The sequence below is a fragment of the Triplophysa dalaica genome, chromosome 3 (assembly GCF_015846415.1).
Source record: "Triplophysa dalaica isolate WHDGS20190420 chromosome 3, ASM1584641v1, whole genome shotgun sequence".
NCBI classification, from domain to species: Eukaryota; Metazoa; Chordata; class Actinopteri; order Cypriniformes; family Nemacheilidae; genus Triplophysa; species Triplophysa dalaica.
The window spans coordinates 27,082,085-27,101,855 of NC_079544.1; the positions used below are offsets into that span (position 1 = coordinate 27,082,085).

The following is a 19,771-nucleotide window of genomic DNA, read 5'->3' on the forward strand; positions in this document are numbered from 1 at the left end:
CTTTCTCCTACATTTTCCAACTTAATTTTCCACCAAATTCAGGTCTGTGTATGCTCTTTGATATGTCAGAATGGCCGAGCGGTCTAAGGCGCCAGACTCAAGGGTGTTTGACCTTCTCAGTTTGTGAGGTTTCTGGTCTCCAAATGGAGGCGTGGGTTCAAATCCCACTTCTGACAACTGTATTTAATGAAGAATGTATCACAGTCTGTGGGATTTCTAGCAGATATCTGGTGCTTTGATAATAATCACTCATCTGGCAAATTGCTTATAGAGAGACCCTTTCATACTACAACAATTTAATTTACAAATTAAATGCAAACATTGGGTTTCAATACCAATTTCATACTTTCTCCTACATTTTCCAACTTAATTTTCCACCAAATTCAGGTCCGTGTATGCTCCTTGGAAATGTCAGAATGGCCGAGCGGTCTAAGGCGCCAGACTCAAGGATGTTTGACCTTCTCAGTTTGTGAGGTTTCTGGTCTCCAAATGGAGGCGTGGGTTCAAATCCCACTTCTGACAACTGTATTTAATGAAGAATGTACCTCAAGGTATCACAGTCTGTGGGATTTCTAGCAGATATCTGGTGCTTTGATAATAATCACTCATCTGGCAAATTGCTTATAGAGAGACCCTTTCATACTACAACAATTTAATTTACAAATTAAATGCAAACATTGGGTTTCAATACCAATTTCATACTTTCTCCTACATTTTCCAACTTAATTTTCCACCAAATTCAGGTCTGTGTATGCTCTTTGATATGTCAGAATGGCCGAGCGGTCTAAGGCGCCAGACTCAAGGGTGTTTGACCTTCTCAGTTTGTGAGGTTTCTGGTCTCCAAATGGAGGCGTGGGTTCAAATCCCACTTCTGACAACTGTATTTAATGAAGAATGTACCTCAAGGTATCACAGTCTGTGGGATTTCTAGCAGATATCTGGTGCTTTGATAATAATCACTCATCTGGCAAATTGCTTATAGAGAGACCCTTTCATACTACAACAATTTAATTTACAAATTAAATGCAAACATTGGGTTTCAATACCAATTTCATACTTTCTCCTACATTTTCCAACTTAATTTTCCACCAAATTCAGGTCCGTGTATGCTCCTTGGAAATGTCAGAATGGCCGAGCGGTCTAAGGCGCCAGACTCAAGGATGTTTGACCTTCTCAGTTTGTGAGGTTTCTGGTCTCCAAATGGAGGCGTGGGTTCAAATCCCACTTCTGACAACTGTATTTAATGAAGAATGTACCTCAAGGTATCACAGTCTGTGGGATTTCTAGCAGATATCTGGTGCTTTGATAATAATCACTCATCTGGCAAATTGCTTATAGAGAGACCCTTTCATACTACAACAATTTAATTTACAAATTAAATGCAAACATTGGGTTTCAATACCAATTTCATACTTTCTCCTACATTTTCCAACTTAATTTTCCACCAAATTCAGGTCCGTGTATGCTCCTTGGAAATGTCAGAATGGCCGAGCGGTCTAAGGCGCCAGACTCAAGGATGTTTGACCTTCTCAGTTTGTGAGGTTTCTGGTCTCCAAATGGAGGCGTGGGTTCAAATCCCACTTCTGACAACTGTATTTAATGAAGAATGTACCTCAAGGTATCACAGTCTGTGGGATTTCTAGCAGATATCTGGTGCTTTGATAATAATCACTCATCTGGCAAATTGCTTATAGAGAGACCCTTTCATACTACAACAATTTAATTTACAAATTAAATGCAAACATTGGGTTTCAATACCAATTTCATACTTTCTCCTACATTTTCCAACTTAATTTTCCACCAAATTCAGGTCCGTGTATGCTCCTTGGAAATGTCAGAATGGCCGAGCGGTCTAAGGCGCCAGACTCAAGGATGTTTGACCTTCTCAGTTTGTGAGGTTTCTGGTCTCCAAATGGAGGCGTGGGTTCAAATCCCACTTCTGACAACTGTATTTAATGAAGAATGTACCTCAAGGTATCACAGTCTGTGGGATTTCTAGCAGATATCTGGTGCTTTGATAATAATCACTCATCTGGCAAATTGCTTATAGAGAGACCCTTTCATACTACAACAATTTAATTTACAAATTAAATGCAAACATTGGGTTTCAATACCAATTTCATACTTTCTCCTACATTTTCCAACTTAATTTTCCACCAAATTCAGGTCCGTGTATGCTCCTTGGAAATGTCAGAATGGCCGAGCGGTCTAAGGCGCCAGACTCAAGGGTGTTTGACCTTCTCAGTTTGTGAGGTTTCTGGTCTCCAAATGGAGGCGTGGGTTCAAATCCCACTTCTGACAACTGTATTTAATGAAGAATGTACCTCAAGGTATCACAGTCTGTGGGATTTCTAGCAGATATCTGGTGCTTTGATAATAATCACTCATCTGGCAAATTGCTTATAGAGAGACCCTTTCATACTACAACAATTTAATTTACAAATTAAATGCAAACATTGGGTTTCAATACCAATTTCATACTTTCTCCTACATTTTCCAACTTAATTTTCCACCAAATTCAGGTCCGTGTATGCTCCTTGGAAATGTCAGAATGGCCGAGCGGTCTAAGGCGCCAGACTCAAGGGTGTTTGACCTTCTCAGTTTGTGAGGTTTCTGGTCTCCAAATGGAGGCGTGGGTTCAAATCCCACTTCTGACAACTGTATTTAATGAAGAATGTACCTCAAGGTATCACAGTCTGTGGGATTTCTAGCAGATATCTGGTGCTTTGATAATAATCACTCATCTGGCAAATTGCTTATAGAGAGACCCTTTCATACTACAACAATTTAATTTACAAATTAAATGCAAACATTGGGTTTCAATACCAATTTCATACTTTCTCCTACATTTTCCAACTTAATTTTCCACCAAATTCAGGTCTGTGTATGCTCTTCTGATATGTCAGAATGGCCGAGCGGTCTAAGGCGCCAGACTCAAGGGTGTTTGACCTTCTCAGTTTGTGAGGTTTCTGGTCTCCAAATGGAGGCGTGGGTTCAAATCCCACTTCTGACAACTGTATTTAATGAAGAATGTACCTCAAGGTATCACAGTCTGTGGGATTTCTAGCAGATATCTGGTGCTTTGATAATAATCACTCATCTGGCAAATTGCTTATAGAGAGACCCTTTCATACTACAACAATTTAATTTACAAATTAAATGCAAACATTGGGTTTCAATACCAATTTCATACTTTCTCCTACATTTTCCAACTTAATTTTCCACCAAATTCAGGTCTGTGTATGCTCTTCTGATATGTCAGAATGGCCGAGCGGTCTAAGGCGCCAGACTCAAGGATGTTTGACCTTCTCAGTTTGTGAGGTTTCTGGTCTCCAAATGGAGGCGTGGGTTCAAATCCCACTTCTGACAACTGTATTTAATGAAGAATGTACCTCAAGGTATCACAGTCTGTGGGATTTCTAGCAGATATCTGGTGCTTTGATAATAATCACTCATCTGGCAAATTGCTTATAGAGAGACCCTTTCATACTACAACAATTTAATTTACAAATTAATGCAAACATTGGGTTTCAATACCAATTTCATACTTTCTCCTACATTTTCCAACTTAATTTTCCACCAAATTCAGGTCTGTGTATGCTCTTCTGATATGTCAGAATGGCCGAGCGGTCTAAGGCGCCAGACTCAAGGGTGTTTGACCTTCTCAGTTTGTGAGGTTTCTGGTCTCCAAATGGAGGCGTGGGTTCAAATCCCACTTCTGACAACTGTATTTAATGAAGAATGTACCTCAAGGTATCACAGTCTGTGGGATTTCTAGCAGATATCTGGTGCTTTGATAATAATCACTCATCTGGCAAATTGCTTATAGAGAGACCCTTTCATACTACAACAATTTAATTTACAAATTAAATGCAAACATTGGGTTTCAATACCAATTTCATACTTTCTCCTACATTTTCCAACTTAATTTTCCACCAAATTCAGGTCTGTGTATGCTCATTTGATATGTCAGAATGGCCGAGCGGTCTAAGGCGCCAGACTCAAGGGTGTTTGACCTTCTCAGTTTGTGAGGTTTCTGGTCTCCAAATGGAGGCGTGGGTTCAAATCCCACTTCTGACAACTGTATTTAATGAAGAATGTACCTCAAGGTATCACAGTCTGTGGGATTTCTAGCAGATATCTGGTGCTTTGATAATAATCACTCATCTGGCAAATTGCTTATAGAGAGACCCTTTCATACTACAACAATTTAATTTACAAATTACATGCAAACATTGGGTTTCAATACCAATTTCATACTTTCTCCTACATTTTCCAACTTAATTTTCCACCAAATTCAGGTTGTGTATGCTCTTCTGATATGTCAGAATGGCCGAGCGGTCTAAGGCGCCAGACTCAAGGATGTTTGACCTTCTCAGTTTGTGAGGTTTCTGGTCTCCAAATGGAGGCGTGGGTTCATATCCCACTTCTGACAACTGTATTTAATGAAGAATGTACCTCAAGGTATCACAGTCTGTGGGATTTCTAGCAGATATCTGGTGCTTTGATAATAATCACTCATCTGGCAAATTGCTTATAGAGAGACCCTTTCATACTACAACAATTTAATTTACAATAATGCAAACATTGGGTTTCAATACCAATTTCATACTTTCTCCTACATTTTCCAACTTAATTTTCCACCAAATTCAGGTCCGTGTATGCTCCTTGGAAATGTCAGAATGGCCGAGCGGTCTAAGGCGCCAGACTCAAGGATGTTTGACCTTCTCAGTTTGTGAGGTTTCTGGTCTCCAAATGGAGGCGTGGGTTCAAATCCCACTTCTGACATCTGTATTTAATGAAGAATGTACCTCAAGGTATCACAGTCTGTGGGATTTCTAGCAGATATCTGGTGCTTTGATAATAATCACTCATCTGGCAAATTGCTTATAGAGAGAACCTTTCATACTACAACAATTTAATTTACAAATTAAATGCAAACATTGGGTTTCAATACCAGTTTCATACTTTCTCCTACATTTTCAACTTAATTTTCCACCAAATTCAGGTCGTGTATGCTCCTTGGTAATGTCAGAATGGCCGAGCGGTCTAAGGCGCCAGACTCAAGGATGTTTGACCTTCTCAGTTTGTGAGGTTTCTGGTCTCCAAATGGAGGCGTGGGTTCAAATCCCACTTCTGACATCTGTATTTAATGAAGAATGTACCTCAAGGTATCACAGTCTGTGGGATTTCTAGCAGATATCTGGTGCTTTGATAATAATCACTCATCTGGCAAATTGCTTATAGAGAGACCCTTTCATACTACAACAATTTATTTTACAAATTACATGCAAACATTGGGTTTCAATACCAATTTCATACTTTCTCCTACATTTTCCATCTGAATTTTCCACCAAATTTAGGTCCGTGTATGCTCCTTGGAAATGTCAGAATGGCCGAGCGGTCTAAGGCGCCAGACTCAAGGATGTTTGACCTTCTCAGTTTGTGAGGTTTCTGGTCTCCAAATGGAGGCGTGGGTTCAAATCCCACTTCTGACAACTGTATTTAATGAAGAATGTACCTCAAGGTATCACAGTCTGTGGGATTTCTAGCAGATATCTGGTGCTTTGATAATAATCACTCATCTGGCAAATTGCTTATAGAGAGACCCTTTCATACTACAACAATTTATTTTACAAATTAAATGCAAACATTGGGTTTCAATACCAATTTCATACTTTCTCCTACATTTTCCAACTTAATTTTCCACCAAATTAGGTCCGTGTATGCTCCTTGGAAATGTCAGAATGGCCGAGCGGTCTAAGGCGCCAGACTCAAGGATGTTTGACCTTCTCAGTTTGTGAGGTTTCTGGTCTCCAAATGGAGGCGTGGGTTCAAATCCCACTTCTGACAACTGTATTTAATGAAGAATGTACCTCAAGGTATCACAGTCTGTGGGATTTCTAGCAGATATCTGGTGCTTTGATAATAATCACTCATCTGGCAAATTGCTTATAGAGAGACCCTTTCATACTACAACAATTTAATTTACAAATTAAATGCAAACATTGGGTTTCAATACCAATTTCATACTTTCTCCTACATTTTCCAACTTAATTTTCCACCAAATTCAGGTCTGTGTATGCTCTTCTGATATGTCAGAATGGCCGAGCGGTCTAAGGCGCCAGACTCAAGGATGTTTGACCTTCTCAGTTTGTGAGGTTTCTGGTCTCCAAATGGAGGCGTGGGTTCATATCCCACTTCTGACATCTGTATTTAATGAAGAATGTACCTCAAGGTATCACAGTCTGTGGGATTTCTAGCAGATATCTGGTGCTTTGATAATAATCACTCATCTGGCAAATTGCTTATAGAGAGACCCTTTCATACTACAACAATTAATTAAATGCAAACATTGGGTTTCAATACCAATTTCATACTTTCTCCTACATTTTCCAACTTAATTTTCCACCAAATTCAGGTCCGTGTATGCTCCTTGGAAATGTCAGAATGGCCGAGCGGTCTAAGGCGCCAGACTCAAGGATGTTTGACCTTCTCAGTTTGTGAGGTTTCTGGTCTCCAAATGGAGGCGTGGGTTCAAATCCCACTTCTGACATCTGTATTTAATGAAGAATGTACCTCAAGGTATCACAGTCTGTGGGATTTCTAGCAGATATCTGGTGCTTTGATAATAATCACTCATCTGGCAAATTGCTTATAGAGAGAACCTTTCATACTACAACAATTTAATTTACAAATTAAATGCAAATATTGGGTTTCAATACCAGTTTCATACTTTCTCCTACATTTTCAACTTAATTTTCCACCAAAGTCAGGTCCGTGTATGCTCCTTGGTAATGTCAGAATGGCCGAGCGGTCTAAGGTGCCAGACTCAAGGATGTTTGACCTTCTCAGTTTGTGAGGTTTCTGGTCTCCAAATGGAGGCGTGGGTTCAAATCCCACTTCTGACATCTGTATTTAATGAATAATGTACCTCAAGGTATCACAGTCTGTGGGATTTCTAGCAGATATCTGGTGCTTTGATAATAATCACTCATCTGGCAAATTGCTTATAGAGAGACCCTTTCATACTACAACAATTTATTTTACAAATTACATGCAAACATTGGGTTTCAATACCAATTTCATACTTTCTCCTACATTTTCCATCTGAATTTTCCACCAAATTAGGTCCGTGTATGCTCCTTGGAAATGTCAGAATGGCCGAGCGGTCTAAGGCGCCAGACTCAAGGATGTTTGACCTTCTCAGTTTGTGAGGTTTCTGGTCTCCAAATGGAGGCGTGGGTTCAAATCCCACTTCTGACATCTGTATTTAATGAAGAATGTACCTCAAGGTATCACAGTCTGTGGGATTTCTAGCAGATATCTGGTGCTTTGATAATAATCACTCATCTGGCAAATTGCTTATAGAGAGACCCTTTCATACTACAACAATTTAATTTACAAATTACATGCAAACATTGGGTTTCAATACCAATTTCATACTTTCTCCTACATTTTCCATCTGAATTTCCACCAAATTTAGGTCCGTGTATGCTCCTTGGAAATGTCAGAATGGCCGAGCGGTCTAAGGCGCCAGACTCAAGGATGTTTGACCTTCTCAGTTTGTGAGGTTTCTGGTCTCCAAATGGAGGCGTGGGTTCAAATCCCACTTCTGACATCTGTATTTAATGAAGAATGTACCTCAAGGTATCACAGTCTGTGGGATTTCTAGCAGATATCTGGTGCTTTGATAATAATCACTCATCTGGCAAATTGCTTATAGAGAGACCCTTTCATAATACAACAATTTAATTTACAAATTAAATGCAAACATTGGGTTTCAATACCAATTTCATACTTTATCCTACATTTTCCAACTTAATTTTCCACCAAATTCAGGTCTGTGTATGCTCTTCTGATATGTCAGAATGGCCGAGCGGTCTAAGGCGCCAGACTCAAGGTTGTTTGACCTTCTCAGTTTGTGAGGTTTCTGGTCTCCAAATGGAGGCGTGGCTTCAAATCCCACTTCTGACAACTGTATTTAATGAAGAATGTGTCACAGTCTGTGGGATTTCTGGCAGATATCTGGTGCTTTGATAATAATCACTCATCTGGCAAAATGCTTATAGAGAGACCCTTTCATAGTACAACAATTTATTTTACAAATTACATGCAAACATTGGGTTTCAATACCAATTTCATACTTTCTCCTACATTTTCCATCTGAATTTCCACCAAATTTAGGTCCGTGTATGCTCCTTGGAAATGTCAGAATGGCCGAGCGGTCTAAGGCGCCAGACTCAAGGATGTTTGACCTTCTCAATTTGTGAGGTTTCTGGTCTCCAAATGGAGGCGTGGGTTCAAATCCCACTTCTGACATCTGTATTTAATGAAGAATGTACCTCAAGGTATCACAGTCTGTGGGATTTCTAGCAGATATCTGGTGCTTTGATAATAATCACTCATCTGGCAAATTGCTTATAGAGAGACCCTTTCATACTACAACAATTTAATTTACAAATTAAATGCAAACATTGGGTTTCAATACCAATTTCATACTTTCTCCTACATTTTCCAACTTAATTTTCCACCAAATTCAGGTCTGTGTATGCTCTTCTGATATGTCAGAATGGCCGAGCGGTCTAAGGCGCCAGACTCAAGGGTGTTTGACCTTCTCAGTTTGTGAGGTTTCTGGTCTCCAAATGGAGGCGTGGGTTCAAATCCCACTTCTGACAACTGTATTTAATGAAGAATGTGTCACAGTCTGTGGGATTTCTGGCAGATATCTGGTGCTTTGATAATAATCACTCATCTGGCAAAATGCTTATAGAGAGACCCTTTCATAGTACAACAATTTAATTTACAAATTAAATGCAAACATTGGGTTTCAATACCAATTTCATACTTTCTCCTACATATTCCATCTTAATTTTCCACCAAATTTAGGTCCGTGTATGCTCCTTGGAAATGTCAGAATGGCCGAGCGGTCTAAGGCTCCAGACTCAAGGATGTTTGACCTTCTCAGTTTGTGAGGTTTCTGGTCTCCAAATGGAGGCGTGGGTTCAAATCCCACTTCTGACAACTGTATTTAATGAAGAATGTACCTCAAGGTATCACAGTCTGTGGGATTTCTAGCAGATATCTGGTGCTTTGATAATAATCACTCATCTGGCAAATTGCTTATGGAGAGACCCTTTCATACTACAACAATTTAATTTACAAATTGAATGCAAACGTTGGGTTTCAATACCAATTTCATACTTTCTCCTACATTTTCCAACTTAATTTTCCACCAAATTCAGGTCTGTGTATGCTCTTCTGATATGTCAGAATGGCCGAGCGGTCTAAGGCGCCAGACTCAAGGGTGTTTGACCTTCTCAGTTTGTGAGGTTTCTGGTCTCCAAATGGAGGCGTGGGTTCAAATCCCACTTCTGACAACTGTATTTAATGAAGAATGTACCTCAAGGTATCACAGTCTGTGGGATTTCTAGCAGATATCTGGTGCTTTGATAATAATCACTCATCTGGCAAATTGCTTATAGAGAGACCCTTTCATACTACAACAAATTAAATGCAAACATTGGGTTTCAATACCAATTTCATACTTTCTCCTACATTTTCCAACTTAATTTTCCACCAAATTCAGGTCCGTGTATGCTCCTTGGAAATGTCAGAATGGCCGAGCGGTCTAAGGCGCCAGACTCAAGGATGTTTGACCTTCTCAGTTTGTGAGGTTTCTGGTCTCCAAATGGAGGCGTGGGTTCAAATCCCACTTCTGACATCTGTATTTAATGAAGAATGTACCTCAAGGTATCACAGTCTGTGGGATTTCTAGCAGATATCTGGTGCTTTGATAATAATCACTCATCTGGCAAATTGCTTATAGAGAGAACCTTTCATACTACAACAATTTAATTTACAAATTAAATGCAAATATTGGGTTTCAATACCAGTTTCATACTTTCTCCTACATTTTCAACTTAATTTTCCACCAAATTCAGGTCCGTGTATGCTCCTTGGAAATGTCAGAATGGCCGAGCGGTCTAAGGCGCCAGACTCAAGGATGTTTGACCTTCTCAGTTTGTGAGGTTTCTGGTCTCCAAATGGAGGCGTGGGTTCAAATCCCACTTCTGACATCTGTATTTAATGAAGAATGTACCTCAAGGTATCACAGTCTGTGGGATTTCTAGCAGATATCTGGTGCTTTGATAATAATCACTCATCTGGCAAATTGCTTATAGAGAGACCCTTTCATACTACAACAATTTAATTTACAAATTACATGCAAACATTGGGTTTCAATACCAATTTCATACTTTCTCCTACATTTTCCAACTGAATTTTCCACCAAATTAGGTCCGTGTATGCTCCTTGGAAATGTCAGAATGGCCGAGCGGTCTAAGGCGCCAGACTCAAGGATGTTTGACCTTCTCAGTTTGTGAGGTTTCTGGTCTCCAAATGGAGGCGTGGGTTCAAATCCCACTTCTGACATCTGTATTTAATGAAGAATGTACCTCAAGGTATCACAGTCTGTGGGATATCTAGCAGATATCTGGTGCTTTGATAATAATCACTCATCTGGCAAATTGCTTATAGAGAGACCCTTTCATACTACAACAATTTATTTTACAAATTACATGCAAACATTGGGTTTCAATACCAATTTCATACTTTCTCCTACATTTTCCATCTGAATTTCCACCAAATTTAGGTCCGTGTATGCTCCTTGGAAATGTCAGAATGGCCGAGCGGTCTAAGGCGCCAGACTCAAGGATGTTTGACCTTCTCAGTTTGTGAGGTTTCTGGTCTCCAAATGGAGGCGTGGGTTCAAATCCCACTTCTGACATCTGTATTTAATGAAGAATGTACCTCAAGGTATCACAGTCTGTGGGATTTCTAGCAGATATCTGGTGCTTTGATAATAATCACTCATCTGGCAAATTGCTTATAGAGAGACCCTTTCATAATACAACAATTTAATTTACAAATTAAATGCAAACATTGGGTTTCAATACCAATTTCATACTTTATCCTACATTTTCCAACTTAATTTTCCACCAAATTCAGGTCTGTGTATGCTCTTCTGATATGTCAGAATGGCCGAGCGGTCTAAGGCGCCAGACTCAAGGTTGTTTGACCTTCTCAGTTTGTGAGGTTTCTTGTCTCCAAATGGAGGCGTGGCTTCAAATCCCACTTCTGACAACTGTATTTAATGAAGAATGTGTCACAGTCTGTGGGATTTCTGGCAGATATCTGGTGCTTTGATAATAATCACTCATCTGGCAAAATGCTTATAGAGAGACCCTTTCATAGTACAACAATTTATTTTACAAATTACATGCAAACATTGGGTTTCAATACCAATTTCATACTTTCTCCTACATTTTCCATCTGAATTTCCACCAAATTTAGGTCCGTGTATGCTCCTTGGAAATGTCAGAATGGCCGAGCGGTCTAAGGCGCCAGACTCAAGGATGTTTGACCTTCTCAATTTGTGAGGTTTCTGGTCTCCAAATGGAGGCGTGGGTTCAAATCCCACTTCTGACATCTGTATTTAATGAAGAATGTACCTCAAGGTATCACAGTCTGTGGGATTTCTAGCAGATATCTAGTGCTTTGATAATAATCACTCATCTGGCAAATTGCTTATAGAGAGACTCTTTCATACTACAACAATTTAATTTACAAATTAAATGCAAACATTGGGTTTCAATACCAATTTCATACTTTCTCCTACATTTTCCAACTTAATTTTCCACCAAATTCAGGTCTGTGTATGCTCTTCTGATATGTCAGAATGGCCGAGCGGTCTAAGGCGCCAGACTCAAGGGTGTTTGACCTTCTCAGTTTGTGAGGTTTCTGGTCTCCAAATGGAGGCGTGGGTTCAAATCCCACTTCTGACAACTGTATTTAATGAAGAATGTACCTCAAGGTATCACAGTCTGTGGGATTTCTAGCAGATATCTGGTGCTTTGATAATAATCACTCATCTGGCAAATTGCTTATAGAGAGACCCTTTCATACTACAACAATTTAATTTACAAATTAAATGCAAACATTGGGTTTCAATACCAATTTCATACTTTCTCCTACATTTTCCAACTTAATTTTCCACCAAATTCAGGTCTGTGTATGCTCTTATGATATGTCAGAATGGCCGAGCGGTCTAAGGCGCCAGACTCAAGGGTGTTTGACCTTCTCAGTTTGTGAGGTTTCTGGTCTCCAAATGGAGGCGTGGGTTCAAATCCCACTTCTGACAACTGTATTTAATGAAGAATGTGTCACAGTCTGTGGGATTTCTGGCAGATATCTGGTGCTTTGATAATAATCACTCATCTGGCAAAATGCTTATAGAGAGACCCTTTCATAGTACAACAATTTAATTTACAAATTAAATGCAAACATTGGGTTTCAATACCAATTTCATACTTTCTCCTACATTTTCCAACTTAATTTTCCACCAAATTCAGGTCCGTGTATGCTCCTTGGAAATGTCAGAATGGCCGAGCGGTCTAAGGCGCCAGACTCAAGGATGTTTGACCTTCTCAGTTTGTGAGGTTTCTGGTCTCCAAATGGAGGCGTGGGTTCAAATCCCACTTCTGACATCTGTATTTAATGAATAATGTACCTCAAGGTATCACAGTCTGTGGGATTTTTAGCAGAAATCTGGTGCTTTGATAATAATCACTCATCTGGCAAATTGCTTATAGAGAGACCCTTTCATACTACAACAATTTAATTTACAAATTACATGCAAACATTGGGTTTCAATACCAATTTCATACTTTCTCCTACATTTTCCATCTGAATTTTCCACCAAATTCAGGTCCGTGTATGCTCCTTGGAAATGTCAGAATGGCCGAGCGGTCTAAGGCGCCAGACTCAAGGATGTTTGACCTTCTCAGTTTGTGAGGTTTCTGGTCTCCAAATGGAGGCGTGGGTTCAAATCCCACTTCTGACAACTGTATTTAATGAAGAATGTACCTCAAGGTATCACAGTCTGTGGGATTTCTAGCAGATATCTGGTGCTTTGATAATATTCACTCATCTGGCAAATTGCTTATAGAGAGACCCTTTCATACTACAACAAATTAAATGCAAACATTGGGTTTCAATACCAATTTCATACTTTCTCCTACATTTTCCAACTTAATTTTCCACCAAATTCAGGTCTGTGTATGCTCTTCTGATATGTCAGAATGGCCGAGCGGTCTAAGGCGCCAGACTCAAGGATGTTTGACCTTCTCAGTTTTTGAGGTTTCTGGTCTCCAAATGGAGGCGTGGGTTCAAATCCCACTTCTGACAACTGTATTTCATGAAGAATGTACCTCAAGGTATCACAGTCTGTGGGATTTCTAGCAGATATCTGGTGCTTTGATAATAATCACTCATCTGGCAAATTGCTTATAGAGAGAACCTTTCATACTACAACAATTTAATTTACAAATTAAATGCAAACATTGGGTTTCAATACCAGTTTCATACTTTCTCCTACATTTTCCAACTTAATTTTCCACCAAATTCAGGTCTGTGTATGCTCTTCTGATATGTCAGAATGGCCGAGCGGTCTAAGGCGCCAGACTCAAGGATGTTTGACCTTCTCAATTTGTGAGGTTTCTGGTCTCCAAATGGAGGCGTGGGTTCATATCCCACTTCTGACATCTGTATTTAATGAAGAATGTACCTCAAGGTATCACAGTCTGTGGGATTTCTAGCAGATATCTGGTGCTTTGATAATAATCACTCATCTGGCAAATTGCTTATAGAGAGACCCTTTCATACTACAACAATTTATTTTACAAATTACATGCAAACATTGGGTTTCAATACCAATTTCATACTTTCTCCTACATTTTCCATCTGAATTTTCCACCAAATTTAGGTCCGTGTATGCTCCTTGGAAATGTCAGAATGGCCGAGCGGTCTAAGGCGCCAGACTCAAGGATGTTTGACCTTCTCAGTTTGTGAGGTTTCTGGTCTCCAAATGGAGGCGTGGGTTCAAATCCCACTTCTGACATCTGTATTTAATGAAGAATGTACCTCAAGGTATCACAGTCTGTGGGATTTCTAGCAGATATCTGGTGCTTTGATAATAATCACTCATCTGGCAAATTGCTTATAGAGAGACCCTTTCATACTACAACAATTTAATTTACAAATTAAATGCAAACATTGGGTTTCAATACCAATTTCATACTTTCTCCTACATTTTCCAACTTAATTTTCCACCAAATTTAGGTCCGTGTATGCTCCTTGGAAATATCAGAATGGCCGAGCGGTCTAAGGCGCCAGACTCAAGGATGTTTGACCTTCTCAGTTTGTGAGGTTTCTGGTCTCCAAATGGAGGCGTGGGTTCAAATCCCACTTCTGACATCTGTATTTAATGAAGAATGTACCTCAAGGTATCACAGTCTGTGGGATTTCTAGCAGATATCTGGTGCTTTGATAATAATCACTCATCTGGCAAATTGCTTATAGAGAGACCCTTTCATACTACAACAGTTTATTTTACAAATTACATGCAAACATTGGGTTTCAATACCAATTTCATACTTTCTCCTACATTTTCCATCTGAATTTCCACCAAATTTAGGTCCGTGTATGCTCCTTGGAAATGTCAGAATGGCCGAGCGGTCTAAGGCGCCAGACTCAAGGGTGTTTGACCTTCTCAGTTTGTGAGGTTTCTGGTCTCCAAATGGAGGCGTGGGTTCAAATCCCACTTCTGACAACTGTATTTAATGAAGAACTTGTCACAGTCTGTGGGATTTCTGGCAGATATCTGGTGCTTTGATAATAATCACTCATCTGGCAAAATGCTTATAGAGAGACCCTTTCATACTACAACAATTTAATTTACAAATTAAATGCAAACATTGGGTTTCAATACCAATTTCATACTTTCTCCTACATTTTCCAACTTAATTTTCCACCAAATTCAGGTCCGTGTATGCTCCTTGGAAATGTCAGAATGGCCGAGCGGTCTAAGGCGCCAGACTCAAGGATGTTTGACCTTCTCAGTTTGTGAGGTTTCTGGTCTCCAAATGGAGGCGTGGGTTCAAATCCCACTTCTGACATCTGTATTTAATGAATAATGTACCTCAAGGTATCACAGTCTGTGGGATTTCTAGCAGATATCTGGTGCTTTGATAATAATCACTCATCTGGCAAATTGCTTATAGAGAGACCCTTTCATACTACAACAATTTAATTTACAAATTACATGCAAACATTGGGTTTCAATACCAATTTCATACTTTCTCCTACATTTTCCATCTGAATTTTCCACCAAATTTAGGTCCGTGTATGCTCCTTGGAAATGTCAGAATGGCCGAGCGGTCTAAGGCGCCAGACTCAAGGATGTTTGACCTTCTCAGTTTGTGAGGTTTCTGGTCTCCAAATGGAGGCGTGGGTTCAAATCCCACTTCTGACAACTGTATTTAATGAAGAATGTACCTCAAGGTATCACAGTCTGTGGGATTTCTAGCAGATATCTGGTGCTTTGATAATAATCACTCATCTGGCAAATTGCTTATAGAGAGACCCTTTCATACTACAACAATTTAATTTACAAATTAAATGCAAACATTGGGTTTCAATACCAATTTCATACTTTCTCCTACATTTTCCAACTTAATTTTCCACCAAATTCAGGTCTGTGTATGCTCTTTTGATGTGTCAGAATGGCCGAGCGGTCTAAGGCGCCAGACTCAAGGGTGTTTGACCTTCTCAGTTTGTGAGGTTTCTGGTCTCCAAATGGAGGCGTGGGTTCAAATCCTACTTCTGACAACTGTATTTAATGAAGAATGTACCTCAAGGTATCACAGTCTGTGGGATTTCTAGCAGATATCTGGTGCTTTGATAATAATCACTCATCTGGCAAATTGCTTATAGAGAGACCCTTTCATACTACAACAATTTAATTTACAAATTGAATGCAAACGTTGGGTTTCAATACCAATTTCATACTTTCTCCTACATTTTCCAACTTAATTTTCCACCAAATTCAGGTCTGTGTATGCTCTTCTGATATGTCAGAATGGCCGAGCGGTCTAAGGCGCCAGACTCAAGGGTGTTTGACCTTCTCAGTTTGTGAGGTTTCTGGTCTCCAAATGGAGGCGTGGGTTCAAATCCCACTTCTGACAACTGTATTTAATGAAGAATGTACCTCAAGGTATCACAGTCTGTGGGATTTCTAGCAGATATCTGGTGCTTTGATAATAATCACTCATCTGGCAAATTGCTTATAGAGAGACCCTTTCATACTACAACAATTTAATTTACAAATTAAATGCAAACATTGGGTTTCAATACCAATTTCATACTTTCTCCTACATTTTCCAACTTAATTTTCCACCAAATTCAGGTCTGTGTATGCTCTTATGATATGTCAGAATGGCCGAGCGGTCTAAGGCGCCAGACTCAAGGGTGTTTGACCTTCTCAGTTTGTGAGGTTTCTGGTCTCCAAATGGAGGCGTGGGTTCAAATCCCACTTCTGACAACTGTATTTAATGAAGAATGTGTCACAGTCTGTGGGATTTCTGGCAGATATCTGGTGCTTTGATAATAATCACTCATCTGGCAAAATGCTTATAGAGAGACCCTTTCATAGTACAACAATTTAATTTACAAATTAAATGCAAACATTGGGTTTCAATACCAATTTCATACTTTCTCCTACATTTTCCAACTTAATTTTCCACCAAATTCAGGTCCGTGTATGCTCCTTGGAAATGTCAGAATGGCCGAGCGGTCTAAGGCGCCAGACTCAAGGATGTTTGACCTTCTCAGTTTGTGAGGTTTCTGGTCTCCAAATGGAGGCGTGGGTTCAAATCCCACTTCTGACATCTGTATTTAATGAATAATGTACCTCAAGGTATCACAGTCTGTGGGATTTTTAGCAGAAATCTGGTGCTTTGATAATAATCACTCATCTGGCAAATTGCTTATAGAGAGACCCTTTCATACTACAACAATTTATTTTACAAATTACATGCAAACATTGGGTTTCAATACCAATTTCATACTTTCTCCTACATTTTCCATCTGAATTTTCCACCAAATTTAGGTCCGTGTATGCTCCTTGGAAATGTCAGAATGGCCGAGCGGTCTAAGGCGCCAGACTCAAGGATGTTTGACCTTCTCAGTTTGTGAGGTTTCTGGTCTCCAAATGGAGGCGTGGGTTCAAATCCCACTTCTGACAACTGTATTTAATGAAGAATGTACCTCAAGGTATCACAGTCTGTGGGATTTCTAGCAGATATCTGGTGCTTTGATAATATTCACTCATCTGGCAAATTGCTTATAGAGAGACCCTTTCATACTACAACAAATTAAATGCAAACATTGGGTTTCAATACCAATTTCATACTTTCTCCTACATTTTCCAACTTAATTTTCCACCAAATTCAGGTCTGTGTATGCTCTTCTAATATGTCAGAATGGCCGAGCGGTCTAAGGCGCCAGACTCAAGGATGTTTGACCTTCTCAGTTTTTGAGGTTTCTGGTCTCCAAATGGAGGCGTGGGTTCAAATCCCACTTCTGACAACTGTATTTCATGAAGAATGTACCTCAAGGTATCACAGTCTGTGGGATTTCTAGCAGATATCTGGTGCTTTGATAATAATCACTCATCTGGCAAATTGCTTATAGAGAGACCCTTTCATACTACAACAATTTAATTTACAAATTAAATGCAAACATTGGGTTTCAATACCAGTTTCATACTTTCTCCTACATTTTCAACTTAATTTTCCACCAAATTCAGGTCTGTGTATGCTCTTCTGATATGTCAGAATGGCCGAGCGGTCTAAGGCGCCAGACTCAAGGATGTTTGACCTTCTCAGTTTGTGAGGTTTCTGGTCTCCAAATGGAGGCGTGGGTTCAAATCCCACTTCTGACATCTGTATTTAATGAAGAATGTACCTCAAGGTATCACAGTCTGTGGGATTTCTAGCAGATATCTGGTGCTTTGATAATAATCACTCATCTGGCAAATTGCTTATAGAGAGACCCTTTCATACTACAACAATTTAATTTACAAATTAAATGCAAACATTGGGTTTCAATACCAATTTCATACTTTCTCCTACATTTTCCAACTTAATTTTCCACCAAATTTAGGTCCGTGTATGCTCCTTGGAAATATCAGAATGGCCGAGCGGTCTAAGGCGCCAGACTCAAGGATGTTTGACCTTCTCAGTTTGTGAGGTTTCTGGTCTCCAAATGGAGGCGTGGGTTCAAATCCCACTTCTGACATCTGTATTTAATGAAGAATGTACCTCAAGGTATCACAGTCTGTGGGATTTCTAGCAGATATCTGGTGCTTTGATAATAATCACTCATCTGGCAAATTGCTTATAGAGAGACCCTTTCATACTACAACAGTTTATTTTACAAATTACATGCAAACATTGGGTTTCAATACCAATTTCATACTTTCTCCTACATTTTCCATCTGAATTTCCACCAAATTTAGGTCCGTGTATGCTCCTTGGAAATGTCAGAATGGCCGAGCGGTCTAAGGCGCCAGACTCAAGGGTGTTTGACCTTCTCAGTTTGTGAGGTTTCTGGTCTCCAAATGGAGGCGTGGGTTCAAATCCCACTTCTGACAACTGTATTTAATGAAGAACTTGTCACAGTCTGTGGGATTTCTGGCAGATATCTGGTGCTTTGATAATAATCACTCATCTGGCAAAATGCTTATAGAGAGACCCTTTCATACTACAACAATTTAATTTACAAATTAAATGCAAACATTGGGTTTCAATACCAATTTCATACTTTCTCCTACATTTTCCAACTTAATTTTCCACCAAATTCAGGTCCGTGTATGCTCCTTGGAAATGTCAGAATGGCCGAGCGGTCTAAGGCGCCAGACTCAAGGATGTTTGACCTTCTCAGTTTGTGAGGTTTCTGGTCTCCAAATGGAGGCGTGGGTTCAAATCCCACTTCTGACATCTGTATTTAATGAATAATGTACCTCAAGGTATCACAGTCTGTGGGATTTTTAGCAGAAATCTGGTGCTTTGATAATAATCACTCATCTGGCAAATTGCTTATAGAGAGACCCTTTCATACTACAACAATTTATTTTACAAATTACATGCAAACATTGGGTTTCAATACCAATTTCATACTTTCTCCTACATTTTCCATCTGAATTTTCCACCAAATTTAGGTCCGTGTATGCTCCTTGGAAATGTCAGAATGGCCGAGCGGTCTAAGGCGCCAGACTCAAGGATGTTTGACCTTCTCAGTTTGTGAGGTTTCTGGTCTCCAAATGGAGGCGTGGGTTCAAATCCCACTTCTGACAACTGTATTTAATGAAGAATGTACCTCAAGGTATCACAGTCTGTGGGATTTCTAGCAGATATCTGGTGCTTTGATAATAATCACTCATCTGGCAAATTGCTTATAGAGAGACCCTTTCATACTACAACAATTTAATTTACAAATTAAATGCAAACATTGGGTTTCAATACCAATTTCATACTTTCTCCTACATTTTCCAACTTAATTTTCCACCAAATTCAGGTCTGTGTATGCTCTTTTGATGTGTCAGAATGGCCGAGCGGTCTAAGGCGCCAGACTCAAGGGTGTTTGACCTTCTCAGTTTGTGAGGTTTCTGGTCTCCAAATGGAGGCGTGGGTTCAAATCCTACTTCTGACAACTGTATTTAATGAAGAATGTACCTCAAGGTATCACAGTCTGTGGGATTTCTAGCAGATATCTGGTGCTTTGATAATAATCACTCATCTGGCAAATTGCTTATGAGAGACCCTTTCATACTACAACAATTTAATTTACAAATTGAATGCAAACGTTGGGT

General features: G+C 39.6%; 56 non-coding genes across 56 annotated transcripts; all 56 read left to right on the forward strand.

The window, feature by feature from the left end:
* The first annotated feature begins 64 nt into the window (after positions 1-64).
* trnal-caa (transfer RNA leucine (anticodon CAA)) lies at positions 65-176 on the forward strand. Its single transcript has 2 exons — positions 65-102; positions 131-176. It is a non-coding gene; the product is annotated as a tRNA-Leu (tRNA).
* A 234-nt stretch (positions 177-410) lies between these two features.
* Positions 411-522, forward strand: trnal-caa (transfer RNA leucine (anticodon CAA)). Its single transcript has 2 exons — positions 411-448; positions 477-522. It is a non-coding gene; the product is annotated as a tRNA-Leu (tRNA).
* A 243-nt stretch (positions 523-765) lies between these two features.
* trnal-caa (transfer RNA leucine (anticodon CAA)) lies at positions 766-877 on the forward strand. The gene is made up of 2 exons: positions 766-803; positions 832-877. It is a non-coding gene; the product is annotated as a tRNA-Leu (tRNA).
* A 244-nt stretch (positions 878-1,121) lies between these two features.
* trnal-caa (transfer RNA leucine (anticodon CAA)) lies at positions 1,122-1,233 on the forward strand. Its single transcript has 2 exons — positions 1,122-1,159; positions 1,188-1,233. It is a non-coding gene; the product is annotated as a tRNA-Leu (tRNA).
* Positions 1,234-1,477: 244 nt separating this feature from the next.
* trnal-caa (transfer RNA leucine (anticodon CAA)) lies at positions 1,478-1,589 on the forward strand. The gene is made up of 2 exons: positions 1,478-1,515; positions 1,544-1,589. It is a non-coding gene; the product is annotated as a tRNA-Leu (tRNA).
* A 244-nt stretch (positions 1,590-1,833) lies between these two features.
* On the forward strand, positions 1,834-1,945 carry trnal-caa (transfer RNA leucine (anticodon CAA)). The gene is made up of 2 exons: positions 1,834-1,871; positions 1,900-1,945. It is a non-coding gene; the product is annotated as a tRNA-Leu (tRNA).
* A 244-nt stretch (positions 1,946-2,189) lies between these two features.
* Positions 2,190-2,301, forward strand: trnal-caa (transfer RNA leucine (anticodon CAA)). Its single transcript has 2 exons — positions 2,190-2,227; positions 2,256-2,301. It is a non-coding gene; the product is annotated as a tRNA-Leu (tRNA).
* A 244-nt stretch (positions 2,302-2,545) lies between these two features.
* Positions 2,546-2,657, forward strand: trnal-caa (transfer RNA leucine (anticodon CAA)). Its single transcript has 2 exons — positions 2,546-2,583; positions 2,612-2,657. It is a non-coding gene; the product is annotated as a tRNA-Leu (tRNA).
* A 244-nt stretch (positions 2,658-2,901) lies between these two features.
* trnal-caa (transfer RNA leucine (anticodon CAA)) lies at positions 2,902-3,013 on the forward strand. Its single transcript has 2 exons — positions 2,902-2,939; positions 2,968-3,013. It is a non-coding gene; the product is annotated as a tRNA-Leu (tRNA).
* A 244-nt stretch (positions 3,014-3,257) lies between these two features.
* trnal-caa (transfer RNA leucine (anticodon CAA)) lies at positions 3,258-3,369 on the forward strand. The gene is made up of 2 exons: positions 3,258-3,295; positions 3,324-3,369. It is a non-coding gene; the product is annotated as a tRNA-Leu (tRNA).
* A 243-nt stretch (positions 3,370-3,612) lies between these two features.
* trnal-caa (transfer RNA leucine (anticodon CAA)) lies at positions 3,613-3,724 on the forward strand. Its single transcript has 2 exons — positions 3,613-3,650; positions 3,679-3,724. It is a non-coding gene; the product is annotated as a tRNA-Leu (tRNA).
* A 244-nt stretch (positions 3,725-3,968) lies between these two features.
* Positions 3,969-4,080, forward strand: trnal-caa (transfer RNA leucine (anticodon CAA)). The gene is made up of 2 exons: positions 3,969-4,006; positions 4,035-4,080. It is a non-coding gene; the product is annotated as a tRNA-Leu (tRNA).
* A 243-nt stretch (positions 4,081-4,323) lies between these two features.
* Positions 4,324-4,435, forward strand: trnal-caa (transfer RNA leucine (anticodon CAA)). The gene is made up of 2 exons: positions 4,324-4,361; positions 4,390-4,435. It is a non-coding gene; the product is annotated as a tRNA-Leu (tRNA).
* Positions 4,436-4,676: 241 nt separating this feature from the next.
* On the forward strand, positions 4,677-4,788 carry trnal-caa (transfer RNA leucine (anticodon CAA)). The gene is made up of 2 exons: positions 4,677-4,714; positions 4,743-4,788. It is a non-coding gene; the product is annotated as a tRNA-Leu (tRNA).
* Positions 4,789-5,030: 242 nt separating this feature from the next.
* On the forward strand, positions 5,031-5,142 carry trnal-caa (transfer RNA leucine (anticodon CAA)). The gene is made up of 2 exons: positions 5,031-5,068; positions 5,097-5,142. It is a non-coding gene; the product is annotated as a tRNA-Leu (tRNA).
* A 244-nt stretch (positions 5,143-5,386) lies between these two features.
* Positions 5,387-5,498, forward strand: trnal-caa (transfer RNA leucine (anticodon CAA)). The gene is made up of 2 exons: positions 5,387-5,424; positions 5,453-5,498. It is a non-coding gene; the product is annotated as a tRNA-Leu (tRNA).
* A 243-nt stretch (positions 5,499-5,741) lies between these two features.
* trnal-caa (transfer RNA leucine (anticodon CAA)) lies at positions 5,742-5,853 on the forward strand. The gene is made up of 2 exons: positions 5,742-5,779; positions 5,808-5,853. It is a non-coding gene; the product is annotated as a tRNA-Leu (tRNA).
* A 244-nt stretch (positions 5,854-6,097) lies between these two features.
* On the forward strand, positions 6,098-6,209 carry trnal-caa (transfer RNA leucine (anticodon CAA)). Its single transcript has 2 exons — positions 6,098-6,135; positions 6,164-6,209. It is a non-coding gene; the product is annotated as a tRNA-Leu (tRNA).
* A 235-nt stretch (positions 6,210-6,444) lies between these two features.
* Positions 6,445-6,556, forward strand: trnal-caa (transfer RNA leucine (anticodon CAA)). The gene is made up of 2 exons: positions 6,445-6,482; positions 6,511-6,556. It is a non-coding gene; the product is annotated as a tRNA-Leu (tRNA).
* A 243-nt stretch (positions 6,557-6,799) lies between these two features.
* On the forward strand, positions 6,800-6,911 carry trnal-caa (transfer RNA leucine (anticodon CAA)). Its single transcript has 2 exons — positions 6,800-6,837; positions 6,866-6,911. It is a non-coding gene; the product is annotated as a tRNA-Leu (tRNA).
* Positions 6,912-7,154: 243 nt separating this feature from the next.
* Positions 7,155-7,266, forward strand: trnal-caa (transfer RNA leucine (anticodon CAA)). The gene is made up of 2 exons: positions 7,155-7,192; positions 7,221-7,266. It is a non-coding gene; the product is annotated as a tRNA-Leu (tRNA).
* A 243-nt stretch (positions 7,267-7,509) lies between these two features.
* Positions 7,510-7,621, forward strand: trnal-caa (transfer RNA leucine (anticodon CAA)). Its single transcript has 2 exons — positions 7,510-7,547; positions 7,576-7,621. It is a non-coding gene; the product is annotated as a tRNA-Leu (tRNA).
* A 244-nt stretch (positions 7,622-7,865) lies between these two features.
* Positions 7,866-7,977, forward strand: trnal-caa (transfer RNA leucine (anticodon CAA)). The gene is made up of 2 exons: positions 7,866-7,903; positions 7,932-7,977. It is a non-coding gene; the product is annotated as a tRNA-Leu (tRNA).
* Positions 7,978-8,210: 233 nt separating this feature from the next.
* Positions 8,211-8,322, forward strand: trnal-caa (transfer RNA leucine (anticodon CAA)). Its single transcript has 2 exons — positions 8,211-8,248; positions 8,277-8,322. It is a non-coding gene; the product is annotated as a tRNA-Leu (tRNA).
* A 244-nt stretch (positions 8,323-8,566) lies between these two features.
* On the forward strand, positions 8,567-8,678 carry trnal-caa (transfer RNA leucine (anticodon CAA)). The gene is made up of 2 exons: positions 8,567-8,604; positions 8,633-8,678. It is a non-coding gene; the product is annotated as a tRNA-Leu (tRNA).
* Positions 8,679-8,912: 234 nt separating this feature from the next.
* Positions 8,913-9,024, forward strand: trnal-caa (transfer RNA leucine (anticodon CAA)). Its single transcript has 2 exons — positions 8,913-8,950; positions 8,979-9,024. It is a non-coding gene; the product is annotated as a tRNA-Leu (tRNA).
* Positions 9,025-9,268: 244 nt separating this feature from the next.
* trnal-caa (transfer RNA leucine (anticodon CAA)) lies at positions 9,269-9,380 on the forward strand. Its single transcript has 2 exons — positions 9,269-9,306; positions 9,335-9,380. It is a non-coding gene; the product is annotated as a tRNA-Leu (tRNA).
* Positions 9,381-9,612: 232 nt separating this feature from the next.
* trnal-caa (transfer RNA leucine (anticodon CAA)) lies at positions 9,613-9,724 on the forward strand. Its single transcript has 2 exons — positions 9,613-9,650; positions 9,679-9,724. It is a non-coding gene; the product is annotated as a tRNA-Leu (tRNA).
* Positions 9,725-9,967: 243 nt separating this feature from the next.
* On the forward strand, positions 9,968-10,079 carry trnal-caa (transfer RNA leucine (anticodon CAA)). The gene is made up of 2 exons: positions 9,968-10,005; positions 10,034-10,079. It is a non-coding gene; the product is annotated as a tRNA-Leu (tRNA).
* Positions 10,080-10,322: 243 nt separating this feature from the next.
* trnal-caa (transfer RNA leucine (anticodon CAA)) lies at positions 10,323-10,434 on the forward strand. Its single transcript has 2 exons — positions 10,323-10,360; positions 10,389-10,434. It is a non-coding gene; the product is annotated as a tRNA-Leu (tRNA).
* A 243-nt stretch (positions 10,435-10,677) lies between these two features.
* Positions 10,678-10,789, forward strand: trnal-caa (transfer RNA leucine (anticodon CAA)). Its single transcript has 2 exons — positions 10,678-10,715; positions 10,744-10,789. It is a non-coding gene; the product is annotated as a tRNA-Leu (tRNA).
* A 244-nt stretch (positions 10,790-11,033) lies between these two features.
* trnal-caa (transfer RNA leucine (anticodon CAA)) lies at positions 11,034-11,145 on the forward strand. Its single transcript has 2 exons — positions 11,034-11,071; positions 11,100-11,145. It is a non-coding gene; the product is annotated as a tRNA-Leu (tRNA).
* A 233-nt stretch (positions 11,146-11,378) lies between these two features.
* On the forward strand, positions 11,379-11,490 carry trnal-caa (transfer RNA leucine (anticodon CAA)). The gene is made up of 2 exons: positions 11,379-11,416; positions 11,445-11,490. It is a non-coding gene; the product is annotated as a tRNA-Leu (tRNA).
* Positions 11,491-11,734: 244 nt separating this feature from the next.
* On the forward strand, positions 11,735-11,846 carry trnal-caa (transfer RNA leucine (anticodon CAA)). The gene is made up of 2 exons: positions 11,735-11,772; positions 11,801-11,846. It is a non-coding gene; the product is annotated as a tRNA-Leu (tRNA).
* A 244-nt stretch (positions 11,847-12,090) lies between these two features.
* trnal-caa (transfer RNA leucine (anticodon CAA)) lies at positions 12,091-12,202 on the forward strand. The gene is made up of 2 exons: positions 12,091-12,128; positions 12,157-12,202. It is a non-coding gene; the product is annotated as a tRNA-Leu (tRNA).
* Positions 12,203-12,436: 234 nt separating this feature from the next.
* Positions 12,437-12,548, forward strand: trnal-caa (transfer RNA leucine (anticodon CAA)). Its single transcript has 2 exons — positions 12,437-12,474; positions 12,503-12,548. It is a non-coding gene; the product is annotated as a tRNA-Leu (tRNA).
* A 244-nt stretch (positions 12,549-12,792) lies between these two features.
* On the forward strand, positions 12,793-12,904 carry trnal-caa (transfer RNA leucine (anticodon CAA)). Its single transcript has 2 exons — positions 12,793-12,830; positions 12,859-12,904. It is a non-coding gene; the product is annotated as a tRNA-Leu (tRNA).
* A 232-nt stretch (positions 12,905-13,136) lies between these two features.
* Positions 13,137-13,248, forward strand: trnal-caa (transfer RNA leucine (anticodon CAA)). Its single transcript has 2 exons — positions 13,137-13,174; positions 13,203-13,248. It is a non-coding gene; the product is annotated as a tRNA-Leu (tRNA).
* Positions 13,249-13,492: 244 nt separating this feature from the next.
* trnal-caa (transfer RNA leucine (anticodon CAA)) lies at positions 13,493-13,604 on the forward strand. The gene is made up of 2 exons: positions 13,493-13,530; positions 13,559-13,604. It is a non-coding gene; the product is annotated as a tRNA-Leu (tRNA).
* A 244-nt stretch (positions 13,605-13,848) lies between these two features.
* trnal-caa (transfer RNA leucine (anticodon CAA)) lies at positions 13,849-13,960 on the forward strand. The gene is made up of 2 exons: positions 13,849-13,886; positions 13,915-13,960. It is a non-coding gene; the product is annotated as a tRNA-Leu (tRNA).
* Positions 13,961-14,204: 244 nt separating this feature from the next.
* On the forward strand, positions 14,205-14,316 carry trnal-caa (transfer RNA leucine (anticodon CAA)). Its single transcript has 2 exons — positions 14,205-14,242; positions 14,271-14,316. It is a non-coding gene; the product is annotated as a tRNA-Leu (tRNA).
* Positions 14,317-14,559: 243 nt separating this feature from the next.
* trnal-caa (transfer RNA leucine (anticodon CAA)) lies at positions 14,560-14,671 on the forward strand. Its single transcript has 2 exons — positions 14,560-14,597; positions 14,626-14,671. It is a non-coding gene; the product is annotated as a tRNA-Leu (tRNA).
* Positions 14,672-14,905: 234 nt separating this feature from the next.
* On the forward strand, positions 14,906-15,017 carry trnal-caa (transfer RNA leucine (anticodon CAA)). The gene is made up of 2 exons: positions 14,906-14,943; positions 14,972-15,017. It is a non-coding gene; the product is annotated as a tRNA-Leu (tRNA).
* Positions 15,018-15,261: 244 nt separating this feature from the next.
* Positions 15,262-15,373, forward strand: trnal-caa (transfer RNA leucine (anticodon CAA)). Its single transcript has 2 exons — positions 15,262-15,299; positions 15,328-15,373. It is a non-coding gene; the product is annotated as a tRNA-Leu (tRNA).
* A 244-nt stretch (positions 15,374-15,617) lies between these two features.
* trnal-caa (transfer RNA leucine (anticodon CAA)) lies at positions 15,618-15,729 on the forward strand. Its single transcript has 2 exons — positions 15,618-15,655; positions 15,684-15,729. It is a non-coding gene; the product is annotated as a tRNA-Leu (tRNA).
* A 244-nt stretch (positions 15,730-15,973) lies between these two features.
* On the forward strand, positions 15,974-16,085 carry trnal-caa (transfer RNA leucine (anticodon CAA)). The gene is made up of 2 exons: positions 15,974-16,011; positions 16,040-16,085. It is a non-coding gene; the product is annotated as a tRNA-Leu (tRNA).
* Positions 16,086-16,329: 244 nt separating this feature from the next.
* trnal-caa (transfer RNA leucine (anticodon CAA)) lies at positions 16,330-16,441 on the forward strand. Its single transcript has 2 exons — positions 16,330-16,367; positions 16,396-16,441. It is a non-coding gene; the product is annotated as a tRNA-Leu (tRNA).
* A 234-nt stretch (positions 16,442-16,675) lies between these two features.
* On the forward strand, positions 16,676-16,787 carry trnal-caa (transfer RNA leucine (anticodon CAA)). The gene is made up of 2 exons: positions 16,676-16,713; positions 16,742-16,787. It is a non-coding gene; the product is annotated as a tRNA-Leu (tRNA).
* Positions 16,788-17,031: 244 nt separating this feature from the next.
* trnal-caa (transfer RNA leucine (anticodon CAA)) lies at positions 17,032-17,143 on the forward strand. The gene is made up of 2 exons: positions 17,032-17,069; positions 17,098-17,143. It is a non-coding gene; the product is annotated as a tRNA-Leu (tRNA).
* A 232-nt stretch (positions 17,144-17,375) lies between these two features.
* trnal-caa (transfer RNA leucine (anticodon CAA)) lies at positions 17,376-17,487 on the forward strand. Its single transcript has 2 exons — positions 17,376-17,413; positions 17,442-17,487. It is a non-coding gene; the product is annotated as a tRNA-Leu (tRNA).
* A 243-nt stretch (positions 17,488-17,730) lies between these two features.
* Positions 17,731-17,842, forward strand: trnal-caa (transfer RNA leucine (anticodon CAA)). The gene is made up of 2 exons: positions 17,731-17,768; positions 17,797-17,842. It is a non-coding gene; the product is annotated as a tRNA-Leu (tRNA).
* Positions 17,843-18,086: 244 nt separating this feature from the next.
* trnal-caa (transfer RNA leucine (anticodon CAA)) lies at positions 18,087-18,198 on the forward strand. Its single transcript has 2 exons — positions 18,087-18,124; positions 18,153-18,198. It is a non-coding gene; the product is annotated as a tRNA-Leu (tRNA).
* Positions 18,199-18,441: 243 nt separating this feature from the next.
* On the forward strand, positions 18,442-18,553 carry trnal-caa (transfer RNA leucine (anticodon CAA)). The gene is made up of 2 exons: positions 18,442-18,479; positions 18,508-18,553. It is a non-coding gene; the product is annotated as a tRNA-Leu (tRNA).
* Positions 18,554-18,787: 234 nt separating this feature from the next.
* Positions 18,788-18,899, forward strand: trnal-caa (transfer RNA leucine (anticodon CAA)). Its single transcript has 2 exons — positions 18,788-18,825; positions 18,854-18,899. It is a non-coding gene; the product is annotated as a tRNA-Leu (tRNA).
* Positions 18,900-19,143: 244 nt separating this feature from the next.
* trnal-caa (transfer RNA leucine (anticodon CAA)) lies at positions 19,144-19,255 on the forward strand. Its single transcript has 2 exons — positions 19,144-19,181; positions 19,210-19,255. It is a non-coding gene; the product is annotated as a tRNA-Leu (tRNA).
* Positions 19,256-19,499: 244 nt separating this feature from the next.
* Positions 19,500-19,611, forward strand: trnal-caa (transfer RNA leucine (anticodon CAA)). The gene is made up of 2 exons: positions 19,500-19,537; positions 19,566-19,611. It is a non-coding gene; the product is annotated as a tRNA-Leu (tRNA).
* The last annotated feature ends 160 nt before the right edge of the window (positions 19,612-19,771 follow it).